This window comes from Dromiciops gliroides, chromosome 3 (genome assembly GCF_019393635.1).
Source record: "Dromiciops gliroides isolate mDroGli1 chromosome 3, mDroGli1.pri, whole genome shotgun sequence".
NCBI classification, from domain to species: Eukaryota; Metazoa; Chordata; class Mammalia; order Microbiotheria; family Microbiotheriidae; genus Dromiciops; species Dromiciops gliroides.
Window position 1 is genome coordinate 522,214,820 of NC_057863.1, and position 14,790 is coordinate 522,229,609.

Genomic DNA, 14,790 nt, shown 5'->3' on the forward strand with positions numbered 1-14,790 from the left:
CCTTCCTCAGGTCAGGTTGCCCCCTGGTGGACATCAGTGGCAGCAGCTACCTACTTGCTCTACTATTACCTTATGTGTGGATATTGTTAGCTATATTTGTTCTGTCCCTTTCAGTCCAAAGATGTTTCTCTCTGGTTGAGAAAACAGAAACAAAATAAAAATTAAGCATCTCTATTCTCTCTGTCTTCAGTATTATTGTTCTTATCTTGTCCCTTTTACTTCTTTGATCCTTCATCTCCCCCCGTCCCCAATAGATAAAAAATTCTCACTTCAAGGTTTGTGGCCAGGTCCTTTGGAACTGACTGAAACAATCATCATGTTTGATGTGATGTCAATGAGCCAAAAAAGTAAACAGAGAAATGAAGGCTCACAAGGAGACATCGCCAGTGCCAGAAATAATTCTCAAATGTGGTTCCAATGTGGATGTTTATACTTTTTATAGGAATGCATATTCATTGTGAAAACACGACAAGTGTTCCCTTTTCTTTTAATCTTGTTAACTTTTACCAGAATCATTCTGGATACACTTTCTACAAAGAAATGACTATAGCAACAAAATTTGGAAATAAAATAAGCACAATAAAAATAAGAAATGATTTCAGAAACAAATGACTTTATTGTTGTTATTTTGTCTAAGTTTTACACATTGAAAATATAAACCGTGAATAGTTTGGAGTTTTTTTCCATTCCATTTGAATAAATGAAAATTGCAAAATGTTTTGCAAATTTAAAAGATCTGTATAAATAGGTCTTATTATTATTGCTATATGATCATTTTTTCTTCTGTTTCTTTATTTGAATATTTGGAGGAATAACTGTGGATAGAGAACTGGCCTCAGATTCAGGACACTAACTGTGAGTCTAGGCAAATCACTTAAATCTCTGAGTACTAAATTGCAGAGCAATTTGCCAGTCATCACTGGTAGAAGGGTTTTCCTATGTTGAGTTTTTTATGACAATTAAATCATAGACTCGTCCAAAATAATTAAATATTTTTCTTTGTTAATAGTTAATAAATTTAGACTTATGAAATTATTAAAAAATACTCACAATTTATTTTTTAAAAATCTCCAGGGACTAAATTTTTTTAACCAAAAGATAAAAGAACAATCCTGCAGTCATTCAGTGTTGAACAAATGGTAACTTGGAACCCCAGCTGCTGTTGACATAGTCAATTCTGGTAGCATAACATTAGCAGCACTTGTTTGAGGGTTGTAAGTTGCATTGGGAGAAATTCAGGGAAACAATGGCAGGACATCATATTTGCTTCATTACTTCATCCCTGTATTATGTAAAAGAATTTAGATTGTATATAACCTGATTAGAACAAATATGTTATATTGTCTACTTATTATTCCAATTGACAATATGCCATTTATCTAATTTAGCTCACCAGTTCAGAATAAATATGTATTAAGCATTTACATATATCATCTGTAACATGCTGTGCAACATTCGAGAGACCCAAAAATACACTACAGAAATCCTGTTCTCAAGGAGTTTACAATAGAATGGCAGGTGTGGTTGAAAATACTTCTCTTTGTTTAGTTTTCTCTGTAGAATAAAAAACTAGATAATCCCTAAGATCTTTTCCATCTAGAAAATGTAGGATCCTATGATATTATATATATATATGTGTGTGTGTGTGTGTGTGTGTGTGTGTGTATACATGTCTGTATAATACAAGACTGAGTGTGATAAATTTTAAGGATGTTCAAAGTATTATGGAAATTTTATGATAGAAATTGCTGTTAGTGGGAATGGTAGGATGGGAGACAGTCAAGGGAAATTTCATGAAGGGTGATCACCAGATTATAGATTTAGAAATGCATGAACCCCCTATGAGGGACTTTTGCTGTTGTTGAGTCATTTTAGGTAAGTCTGACTCTTCATGACCATATTTAGGGTTTTCTTCACAAAGATATCGAGTGGTTTGCCATTTCCTTCTCCAGTTCATTTTACAGATGAGGAACTGAGGCAAACAGGGTTGAGACTTGTCTGGGGTCACACAACTAATAAGTGTCTGAGGTCAGATTTGAACTCGGGAAGATGAGTCTTCCCAATTTCAGACCCAGCACTCTATCTACCATGCTGCTTTGCTGCTCCTATGAGGGATTAAGCCCCTTACTTTATAGTTGAGGAAACATCTAGTGAAGTCAATTGATTCATCCAAATTTGCACAGATATGTAGTAGATTTAGAGTTAAAAGAGACATGAGAGGTTTTCTAATCCAACAGGGTAGTAGACCCAGGGATACTCAAAGTTACCCTGAGGCATCTCCAAGCTCAGGATTGGGTGTCCAAGCTGACAGGCCTGAGCATACTAAGGGTTTTGAGCTGACAAGTCATGGCAGAAGTCCTAGAACTATTCAAGTTGTCTTATGAATTGGATGTATTGGGGAGGGCATTACATATTTGGACGGACATCCATCGTTGGAGCACATGGAATATGAACTTTGAATATAAATACAATACATGTTTAGCAGAAAGGAACACAGCAGAGATAACCCCATTTTACTGGAGAAAGTAGCTTGCCCTATGGTATCATCAGAGGGAGTGGGCAATTCTTTGGGGGAAAACAAGCAACAACACTGGAGATATAGTTCCCTAACCACATGTGCCCCTCCATGCGTGGCTTTCCTTGAGTGTGTCTGCACTGTTAGCATGGTATTCTATCCAAGAGTATACAAATGAATGAATGAAAAATACTTCCTGTCACATACTTTCAATCTACTGATACTGACTTCCTTGCTGTTCCATAAACAAGATACTCCATCTCTCAGCTCTGTCCATTTTTTCCGATTGCCCCATATGCATAGAATGCTTTTCTTCCTTATCGGTCTCCTGGCTTCCTTTAGGTTTCAACTTAAATTCCATCTTCCACAGAAAGCTTTTCCAAACCTTTCTTAATTCTGGTGCCTTCCTTCTTTTAATTATTTCCTATTTCTCTTGAGTATACTTTTTGTTATGCATATTTGTTTACTTGTTGGCTTCCCCATTAAATTGTGGGCTCCTTGAGAGCAGGATGTGTCTTTTGCCTCTTTTTGTATCTCTAGTGCTGAGCATAGTGTCTGGCATGTAGTAGGCACTTAATAAATGCTTATTGGCTTGTTGACTATTAAGAGCTGACTGTGTGCCAAGTACCATGCTATGTACTAGGGATACAAATAGCTAAAGCAAGGAACTTATACTGTAATTGGGGTAGGCAAAACATAAAAGAACATTTAGCTTCAGCGCATTATAGAAAGACCCAGAAGTCTTGAGTGTGTAAAGATGGAGTGGATAATAAGATCCAGAGGTCCTTAGGTTATCTAAGTTGTTAAGATGACAGTGCTGGAGGACTTCTGACATAGGCAGGGCAGATACTGAGGCCTGGTGGTCTTTTATGGTATTAGAAGGAAAGGAATTATTGATTCCAATCTCAACTGAAAAGTCAAGCACCAAGGGAGAAGACAAGGGGATAGGGAGCCCCCAGGGGTAAAGTCTCTTCCCACCCTCTGATTATCCCAGACTATATCTTCTGTCCTGGAGGGAATCTTTCTTGTCTTTATAGATCTATGCTTTTTAATTAAATGTCTTTTATATTGAATTAATATATTCTTTTGTTGGCCTAAAAAACACTAAATATATCAGTGGGGTCTTGTAACTATGATTTGGGGTATATAATGATTCACAAAGTGTTTCAAAACAGTGGTAGCTTTTAGAGACCAATGTATGAGGGTAGTCCTGGGTTCTACATAGAGATGAAGACACCGACACCAAAACAAGTTTTAAGTGACTTGCTCACTGTCACACAGACAATAAGTACCATAAGTAGCAGAGTGGAGTTTGGAACCCAAGTCCTCAGGCTCCCAAATCCAGTGCTTTTTCCATTATAGCACAATAGTCCTGTGTAATAAATCTCAGATCCAGAATTCATATCCAAGTTCTCTGACTCCAAATCCAGCATACTCCACACTTCCATGTCTTTGGTGGTGTCCTGTTGGATCTTTTTTTTTTTTTTTTTTAGTGAGGCAATTGGGGTTAAGTGACTTGCCCAGGGTCACACAGCTAGTAAGTGTTAAGTGTCTGAGGCTGGATTTGAACTCAGGTACTCCTGACTCCAGGGCCGGTGCTCTATCCACTCCTGTTGGATCTTGAAGGAAGGGAAGGACTTCAATGGACTGGGTGGTGATGGGTGATCCATTCCATTCATAAAGGATGGTATTAACAAATTTACAGAGACAAGAAGGAAGAACAAAAATGAGGAATGGAGAAGAATACATTGTGGCTAGTGTTTATGTAGAATTTTAAGGTTTGAAAAGTACTTTACAAATATTATGTTATTTTCATAATAACCCTAGGAGGTAGGTGCTATTATTATCTCTATTTTACAAATAAGGGAACTGAGGTCAATAACAACCTCGCAATCTTATCTTTCCTCAGTTCTTCTCTGTCTTATCCTGCCGTCACCACCAAGTCAGGAACCAAAAAGACATGGAGCTCTCCGCGCAGGCCCTCCTTCCTCCTTCCTGTCCCCTCCCAGAAAATAGGAGGCTCCTCAAGTTGATTGGCTGGTAGCCTTGATAGACAGCACCCATGAGCAAACGTCACTTCCTGACGCCAAGGAAAAGCCGCATGCCCTTGCCCTCTGAGGCATTCTCCTCATGGTGGAGCTTTCCTATAGTAAGTCTCTAGTAGGTGGCGTCATTCCAATCATTACACCCCACTCCCCATAACTACTTGGAAATACTGTAATCAATTCTGGGTGCCCCATTTTAACAAAGACATTGGTAAGTTTAACTACCCTAATAGTGTCAAGGACACCATTGTCCTTCTAGAAATAATGATGATAATAATAAATAGGTAGCATTTCTATAGTGCCTACTATATACCAGGCCTTGTGCCAGGAACTTTACAAATATTACCCACTTTGATTGTCACAACAACCTTATGAGTTAAGTACTATTATTGCCACCATTTTAGTTGAGGAAACTGAGGCAAGAAGAAGTTAAATGGCTTATCTGAGCTAGTTAGTGTCTAAGACCAAATCTGAACTCAGGTGTTCTTGACTAGAAGCCCAGTGGTCTATCTCCCATACTACCTAGGGACTTCTAGTCACTTCGGCTTACCACCTTGGTGTCATTCTTAGCTTCTCACTCTCAGTCACCCCACATATCCTATTCATGGCCAAATCTTGTTATTTTTAGCTTCTCCACACCATTCATATATGTATGTATAAACACATACACACACACACACACACACACACACACACACACACACACATATCCTTCTTTTGATTCACATGGCCACAACATTCTTTCCAGATCTTTTCTCCTCTGGACTATTGAAGTAACCTTCTAATTGTTCTCTGCCTTAAGTCTTTCCCCACCATATTCTGTCCTGCACTCAGCTGTCAAGGTGATTTTTCTAAAGTGGAGGTATGACCACAGCACTCTTCCTGCTTAATGATCTCCAGGGGCTCCTTATTACTGCCAGGATCAAATAGGTACTCCTCTACTTAACCTTCTCCTCTCCTATTTTTCCAGGCTTCTTACACTTTTACTCCTTTTCCCCTGGGGAGTCAACCTGAAAGTGCCTCAGAGATGTGTGCTTGGCATCGGGCCAGTCAATCTTTTTATCAGTGGCTTGGATAGAGGCAGAGATGACAAGCTTGTCAAATTTGCAGATGACACACAGCTGGGAGAAAATAGCTAATAATTTGACAACGGAGCCAGGATGCATAAAGGGCTTGACAGACTAGAATGAAGCCGAGTGATTTAGTCAGAGGACCTAGGTTCAAATAATAACTACTTAACCTTTCAGTCAGTCAGGATCTATCGAGAACTTACCATGTGCCAAGCACTGTGCTAGGTACTGGGAATACAAATACAAATAGAAAGAAAGACAATCCCAGCCTTCAAGAATTCTCTGTTCTAATGTGGGGAAAGATAATACATAAAAGGATGCTGAAAATGGGGAGAGGAGGGATGGCCCAAGATAAGGAAGGGGGGAAGGTAGAAGAGGTCTGGAGTGCATCCTGGAGAAGAAGGCTCTTTATGGGCCTTGGTTTCCTTTTAAGTAAGTGAGTGGGTCTAATGATCTTAAAGGTCCAAGATCTATATATTAGGAGGTTTTGAATAAGAATAAATTTAATGGAAATATTTGTAGTGCCTTTCACAGAGCCAGTGAGACTGGGTTCAGGACCCAGTGAAACTTTCTTTTATATAGACTTCCCGGCCAGGGCAGACAAGAAAGGTGAGGAGAAAAGAGGAGGAAATTGATGGGAATTAGATTAATTGATTAGACCGGAAGGGAAGATAGAAGGGGAAGAGCCCTTCCTTTCTCATGGCTCTCTTTACAAGAGATTTGTATTAATGTACAACGCCCCCCTCCCCCATGCCCTGCCTGGCATACAAGTGAAACATGAAATAGGAAAAGAAAATATCTATTCTTACAGAACCTATACAAATTTAAAAAAACATAGAAATCTTATTTCATAATCACATATACCACATTCTTATGTCACATTATTGTACTCACAAAATGCAACCTTGCAAATTGCAACTTTCTTCAAATTGTGACACTTGTATAAAGCAACACTTAATTACTTGCAAAATGTAGCATGTTTTTTCTAGAATGTTTCTATTTTTGTGATTATGATATGTGATCTTATGTATTTGAAAACTGAGAAAATACAATCAGAAATATTTTTTTAAAAATTCGCATTTTTATAAAATATGTATGTAGGCCATTTAAATTTTTGTAATTAAAGAATAACTAAACATTTAACAATGAATGCTTTATTTTAATAAGGTAAAATTATATTTAAATTTCCCTAAATGCAATTTGATTTACAAAAAAGTCCTACATTTAAAAAATAATCAATTCAGGAAAGTTGTAAGTGTGCCTAAGATGGGATGGCACTTTCATACTGTTAAAGTACAGAAGCAGATATTGATATGAATTCAAAAATAACTGGAAATACATGAATCATACCACAGGTTCACAGACCATTATTTAGAACTATATGTACTAAACATGATACATATGTATATAAGCACATATTTCATACATATACAAATCCCATTAAAATTTCACTATATTTTGTTGTTAGGTTATAATTAGTTCTTTGGTTGATTAGAATTGACATTGCTATATGACAGAATTTTTTGTATCATAATAATCTTTGAAATTCACTGATCTTTATAACAGATGTCAAAGGCAATCAACAAACAATATTGTCAAGAAAGACAAAAACATATACAAAATATGGTAGGGTATTTTTTTAAACCATGATACACTGCTAGCATCAGAGAATCAAGATAGATAATATTTATGTTGTCATTTCTTTTGTTGTTATTGTCTAGTAGCACATTGTTTAGAATCCTTCAGTAATCCCTTTTTGCTTCCCCAGGTGGTACAAATTGAAATTTAGTACTACTTTCAAGATCTTTGATTTTATTAGTGTGACTATATCCTTAACTAATACAGATCACAACATTTCACACCTTAGGAGAAACTATTTATGATCTTCTGTAGCTAAAAAAAATTCATCAGCTCCTGGCCAACATTGTGGAAAAGAACCTATCATCACCCATCTACTGGTTCTCAGATGATAGCCATGCCCATTTCCATTCCCAATTCCATATTCAAAGTCTTTTTGGCTATACTAATTCTTTTGAAACGATTTTCTCCAAAGTTACTAATGATCTTTTATTTGCCAAATCCAATGGCCTTTTCTCAGTCCTCATTCTACTTGACTCTCTGTAGCCTTTGACACTGTTGATCACTCGCTCCTCCGTGATACTGGGTTTTGGGGACACTACTATGTAGTATCTCCGACTGCTCCTTCTTTGTCTTCCTTCCTTGACCCTCCTATAGATCCCACCCTTTAACTGTCATGAGTTCTCTCTTCTTCTCACTACTTCACTTGATAATCTCATCAGCTCCCATTACCATATCTATGCTGATGATTCTCAAATCTACCTATCCTGCTCCAATCTCTCTGTTGATCTCCAATCTCACATCTCCAGTTGCCTTTCAGAAATCTTGAATTAGATGTCCAGTGTGTGCGTTCAATCATTTAAGTTGTATCCAATTTTTTCTGACCACATTTGGGGTTTTCTTGGCAAAGATACTGGAATGATTTACCATTTTCTCCACCAACTCATTTTACAGATGAGGAAACTGAGGCAAAAAGAATTAAGTGACTTGCCCAGGGGTCACATAGCTAGTAACTGTCTGAGGCTGGATTTGAACTCAGGTCTTATTGACTTTAGACCTGGTGCTCTATCCACTGTGCCACCTAGTTGTCCCTTGGCACATAGTTGGAACTTAATAAATGCTTGCTATCAGGCTGCTATCTCTGTACAATGGAAAGTAGATCAGATTTTGGTTATGATATAATTACGCCTACATCTATATCCATATCTACACATACACAGATACATATATAATCAATTATATAAAAGTAAATGATTAAATTAAGCATCTTCAACAAACCACAGTTTGCCCTAAGCATTTTTATATGTTTTTCATCTAAAGATGGTTATAGAAAACATCTCTATCTATTTTCAAAAATTCATTGATTTCCATTGTAGGTGTAACTGAAAGATTTATGGATAGATCACAAATCTCAGCTGTACATTTTTCTACTTTCAGCAGCTTAAAAGTTTCCCTACAGTATTACAAAGCACTGAAAGGGAAATGCTGTATTAGATTATCTATTGATCCCTTCTAATCATATGATTTAGTACATAACTATTATCTAGACAGATGGATCCCCCTGCATACATAATTGACACAATACTGTGCCATGAAAAAATGAGACATGAGGGTAGGGGCTCTTAATTTTTGTGCGTGTGTGTGAATGATAGATCCCCTTGGCAATTGGTGAAGTCTATGAGACACTCTGAATAATGTTTGTAAATGCATAAAATGAAATACATAGGATTAGAAAGGAAATCAAATATATTGAATTACAATGACCAAAATATTAAACATTTTTAATGGACTCCACTTTAAGGACCTCTGCCTCAGAGGAGTTGAAGAGTTGTTCTTTTAAAAAGACTTTTAAAATGCAACTTGAATTTTTTTATAGGAAACATGAATTATTTGCAAATTTCTCCTTATCCTTAAAATGCTCCCTCCATCACCATTGCTACACAAATAAAAAGGCATGTCTGTAAAGAAGTCCCCTGAGATTATATATAAAGTAACACATTCATTAGAATTTTTGCTAATAATAAACTTTGATTATCAGTCATCCCATCAATGAATAAATATTGACTACCTGTTCTGACCTAGGTAATTGGGACAGGAGTTATACTTTCTGGGTAGGAAAAAACCACACACAAATACATTCACCTTAGTCTATTGTTTGACTTTGGGTGATGATATTTAAAATGTGCCATGTTATACCACTAGGTGGAGGCAGGATACTTTTTCAGGTTCACATTTGCTTCCATTTCAAGGCTGTGATAAAAGTTGAAGGCAATTTATTGTTCCATCAGACAGTTCAGTTGGGTATTGGTTGAACCTTGGAAAAAGTGATAGTTCCAATTCTACCTGTTTATAAAGACACTTCAGATCCTACTGTGATGAAGACTGGTCTGGGAGCTGTGTGACTTTTGGCAGATCCCTTACTGTCTCTGAGGTTTAGTTTATTTATAAGGTGAAGAAGTTGAGCTGAATAATCTTCGTTTCCTTTCAGCTTTGTATCTTATGGTCCTCTTTTCTTTTTTTTCTTTTGATGGTTATTCTTTTGCTCTCTTTGGCACATTTCTTTCTTGTTTTGAGATAGAAGTGGAGAGAGTTAAGTTTTGCCAGGACCTTTCAGTTGACTGTCTTTCTGTTAAGTCCTCCCTGAGGGAAAATCCCTAATATTTTGTTTGAATTAGGAAAGACAAACCTGCTTTATTTCAATATATGACATCATTAGGTGGAGCAGTGGATAAAGCTCTGGACCTGGAGTCAGGAAGGCCCGAGTTCAAATTTGATCTCAGACGTTGAACTAACGGTATGACCCTAATCAAGTCACTTAAGATTTGTTACTCTCAGCTTTCTCATCTATAAAATGTGAAGAGTCAGATATGACTGAACAACAAAAATAAGAATGTCAGTTACTAACATTATATACAATATCTGATTCTGGACATATCACTTCTTTATTTTGGAAATAACTTCTATCAAATAGATATAATATTATTGCAGAGGTGGAATGTCCACAAGTATAGTGCATTGCACAAACTATTAAATTTTTAAAAATGTATTGATATTAGATTTTTTCCTTTACTTTTTTTTCTCTTTTTGCTGAAAAATACAATTTGCCATATGGGCTGACTCCTCAGGAGACAAAAAGAAAGGATATTTAGAGAAATGATGGTGATGTAAAGTAACAAAATAACTTAAAACACAATAAACTTAATTGTTTATGTAACTTGGTTACCAAACCCTTATTAGAGAAATTTAATAATGTGACGTTTAAAATTTAATGTGTGGTTGCCTTTTTCCTGTCCCAAGTGTAGGGAAAACTAGCTAGAATTTACTTATAAATTAGAAGCTTTAGCACCAGTTTTGGGCATTATGCATTTATTAGTAAAAAGAGAACACCTGGGTCAGAAAGTCAAGGAAAGGCCTATCTACCTACAGTTCTCAATTCCTCCACCACCAGCCTGTTTGAGCAACAAACTTCTCCCAGATCCTTCTTCTGTGTCCTGAGGAAAGGCAATCCTTCCACCCTGCTTCAAGCTAATTGGCTCGCATCACTCAAATCCATTGGTTCACTGGATTTGAGGGTGATCCTGTGTTGAGGTCAGAGTCCACAGCTTCTGAGGACAATACCCTCTTGAGGGCCAGGCAGGTATGGTTTCAACTGAATTAACTCTAAGTACATTAATCATTGAAGTCAGTCAATTTCAGTCAATCCAATCAATCCAATCAATCTTGGGCCTTTTGGTATTGGCAAAATTCATTATTTTCTCACAATACAAAGAATCAACCCCCCTCCCCCCATTTGACTGCTTTCTTTCTTATACTAGGTACATTATTTTTCTTTGGTCAAACACTTTTCAGCTTTACATAATTAAAGTTATATGATTTATCTTTTGTAATTGCCTCTTTCCTTTTGTTAAGAATATATCTGTACATAGCTATGAGAGGCATATAAATTACTTCTCTTCTAATTTTTTAAAGTTTTTGATCTTTAATATTAAGGTCATGTATCCATTTAGAATATATCATGGAAGACAGTGCAAAGTTTTGGTCCAAAACTAATTTCTGACAGATTGCTTTGCAGTTTTTCCATCAGTTTTTTTTTTAAATCAAATAGAGTTCTTAGCTTAGTAATTTTTGTTTTCTGATGTCAGACACTGGCTGTTTGAGTTTCGTTGTTTCTGATTCTCCCTTGTCTAGTCTATTCCATTGATCTACCTTTGTATTTTTAAACCAATATGAAATAATTTCGATGACTGACCTTTTTCACATAGATTGAGGTAGAAATGCTTTACCTCCCTTCATATTTACCTCTTTTCATTATTTCACTTGCTATTTTAGACTTTATATTTCTAAATGAATTTTGTTATTATTATATCTAGTTCTAGAAATTATCCCTTTGAATATTTGACAGATATAACATTAAAAGTGCCAATTAGGGGCAAGTAGGTGGTGCAGTGGATAAAACATTGGCCCTGAAGTCAGGAGGACCTGAATTCAAATCCAACCTCAGACATTTAACACTTACTAGCTGTGTGACCCTGGGCAAGTCACTTAACCCCAATTGCTTCACCAAAAAAAAAAAAAGAAAAAAGTGCCAATCAACTTTGGTAGTATTGTCATTTTATTATATTCACATGGTCCAACCATGAGCAGTGACTATTCCTCAGTTATTTAAGGTAATTTCTTCCTTGCTACTCTAATTTGTTTATGATATCACCCTTTATGTTTAAGATATGTGTCCATTTCCTATTTTTATTAGTATAAAACATGAGGTGTTAATTTAAATCTAGTTTTTGCCAGACTGCTTTCCAGTTTCTTCAGAACATTTTTGTTTTGAATTGTGATTTTTGAACCAAATAGCTGGGATCTTTGAATTTACTAAATGTTAAACTACTTTTTTAAAATTTCTAAATGCTGTATACCTAATATAGTCTGCTAGTTGACTTCTTTAATTCTAAATCAGTATCAAATCAATTCAATGATTACTTTTTTTGTAATATAGTTTGATATTTACTAGACCTCTTTCTTTTCCCTCTTGGTTTCATTATTTCTCTTTGCATTCTTGACCTTTTGTGCCTCATGATGAATTATTATTATTATTATTTTATTAGCTAAAGGGATCCTTTATTATTTTAATGGGTATGGAATGGAATAAGTAAATTAATTTAGGTAGTATTCTCATTTTTATTATATTGTCTCAGCTTGCCCATAAGCAATTAATGTTTCTCCAATTATTTAGATCTGTTTTTATTTGTGTAAAGAGTGCTTTGTAGCTGTATTTATATAATTCTTGTGTATCTTGCCAGGTGGACTCACAAGTATTTTATGTATTCTGGAGTTACTTTAAATGGAATTGCTCTTTCTGTTTTTTTCCTGATGGTTTCTGTTGGCAATATGGAGAAATACTGATCATGTATATGTATTTATTTTATATTTTTCAACTTTGATAAAGTTATTCTTTGTTGCAATTTTTTAGTTGACTATCTAAGTGGTTCTTATATATTATATTATAATATTATATATAATATATAAAATATATAATTTTATTTTCCTTTTGCTAATGATGATTTTCTTTATCCCTTTTTCTTGTCTTGTTATGAATAGCATTTTTTATACAATATCCAATTATAACTGAAACCATGACTTTGGCCCTGATTTTAAGTGGAATGTTTAGCTCCATGACATAAAATTCTGACTTTTGGTTTTAGATGGATACTACTTACTGTATTAAGGAAATATCCATTTAATCCTATTGCTTTCTAGCATTTTAAACAAAAACTATTGTAATTTGTTAGGTCTTTTTGTGCATCTATTGATAAAATTATGTGATTTTTTTGTTATTCTTGTTATTAATAAGATCTATTAGATTGATACTAATCTTACATTCATTCCTTAAATCTTTACTTATTTAAATATTTTTGTGTCAATATTCATTAAGGACACTGAGCTATAGTTTTCTTTTTCTATTTCGACACTTGCTGGTTTAGTTATATTTGTGTTGTAGAGAGGATTTTGTAAGTTCCCTTCTTTATTTTTTCAATCACTTTGTGTAATATTAGAATTATTTTTTGAATATTTGATATTATAAATTAATCTAGTCTCCACATTTTATCATGATATTTCTATTTCCTTTTTGTCATGCTATCAGCTTGTCTTTTCTTAACTAAATTTCTATTCATTTGGAATATATATATTTTTGTGTGTATAGATATATGTGTATGTATATATATTTATATATGTGTGTGCATATGTATGTATGTGTGTATATACATATGCTATATTTTCCATAATGCCCCATTCTTTTTAACACTGTATATTATCCTTAGCTCTTGTAATATTTTGGGGATAAATTTGACATAATATGAAATCATAACTACTATTACTATATTTCTGATAATAGCATGTTATACCATTTTCCAATTTTTAAATTTGTAGTATACTCATATCTTTTTCTTACAAATATGATTGTTTCAATTAACATATTCTTGGACTTCTAAAAATTCAGAATGTAACTTTTAATTGGAGGATTTAATCCATTAACATTTAGTACTATAGTTATATTATTTGAGTGATATAAAGGATATCATCAGAAAATGTATGACCAGAAATAAAGATGGGCCATCACATAGTATTAGCAGGATAACCAGCCAATACACAGTCTACATGCTCCATTTGTATGTACATGATATGAAGAAAATGAAAAGAAAAAGACCTCCAGTAATTTATTTATTTATTTATTATTATTATTTTTTTTTGGTGAGGCACTTGGGGTTAAATGACTTGCCCAGGGTCACACAGCTAGTAAGTGTCATTCGTCTGAGGCTGGATTTGAACTCAGGTACTCCTGACTCCAGAGCCAGTGCTCTATCCACTGTGCCACTTAGCTGCCCCTACCCCCAGTAATTTTCATAGATTATAGGAGACTGTGGATAGAAACCATATAGGAGAAACAGTTGTGATCTATAATATTTAAGAGCATTGTGATAGGACCATTATTTCTCTGACATAATTTTTTTTTCATATAACATATGGAGGCTTTACCTAAAAGAAGAGAAAACTGTTCTGGGAATATGATTGGCTCCAGCTTTCCTAGTGCAATTCCCTCCTTATTTAGGGGCATAATAAGTCTCAGCCATGTGGAGATTTGATGGTTACCTAAAACCATACTAGTTGCTCTATCCTGATTTGATGGATCAGATGCATTTTTGTGAGGAGGTGAGGGGCTGCATCTACCAAAGCTGAAAACAAGTAAGTGTCATCATATCCCTGTTACATGTCCTTTCTGTGTTAGGGCAAAGTAAACCTCTTTTTGTTAAATATTCAATGACTTACAAGTGGCTCATTTTGTCCTTAAATAAAATTTAATTTAAGAAAGTTGCTACAGTTAGAGCCATACTTCAAACAGGGATACAAATGTTGGATCACAGGACCACTATAATATTGGACTATTGGAGTATATTTACTTTCTGCCATCATTTACTACTGCTATACTACTGTTGCTGCTGCTATTTTAGGAAGAGAATATAACTTTTATTGATCTACTTATCCTACTGCCTTTCCTCAATCTATTTTATTAAAACAAAGCATATTC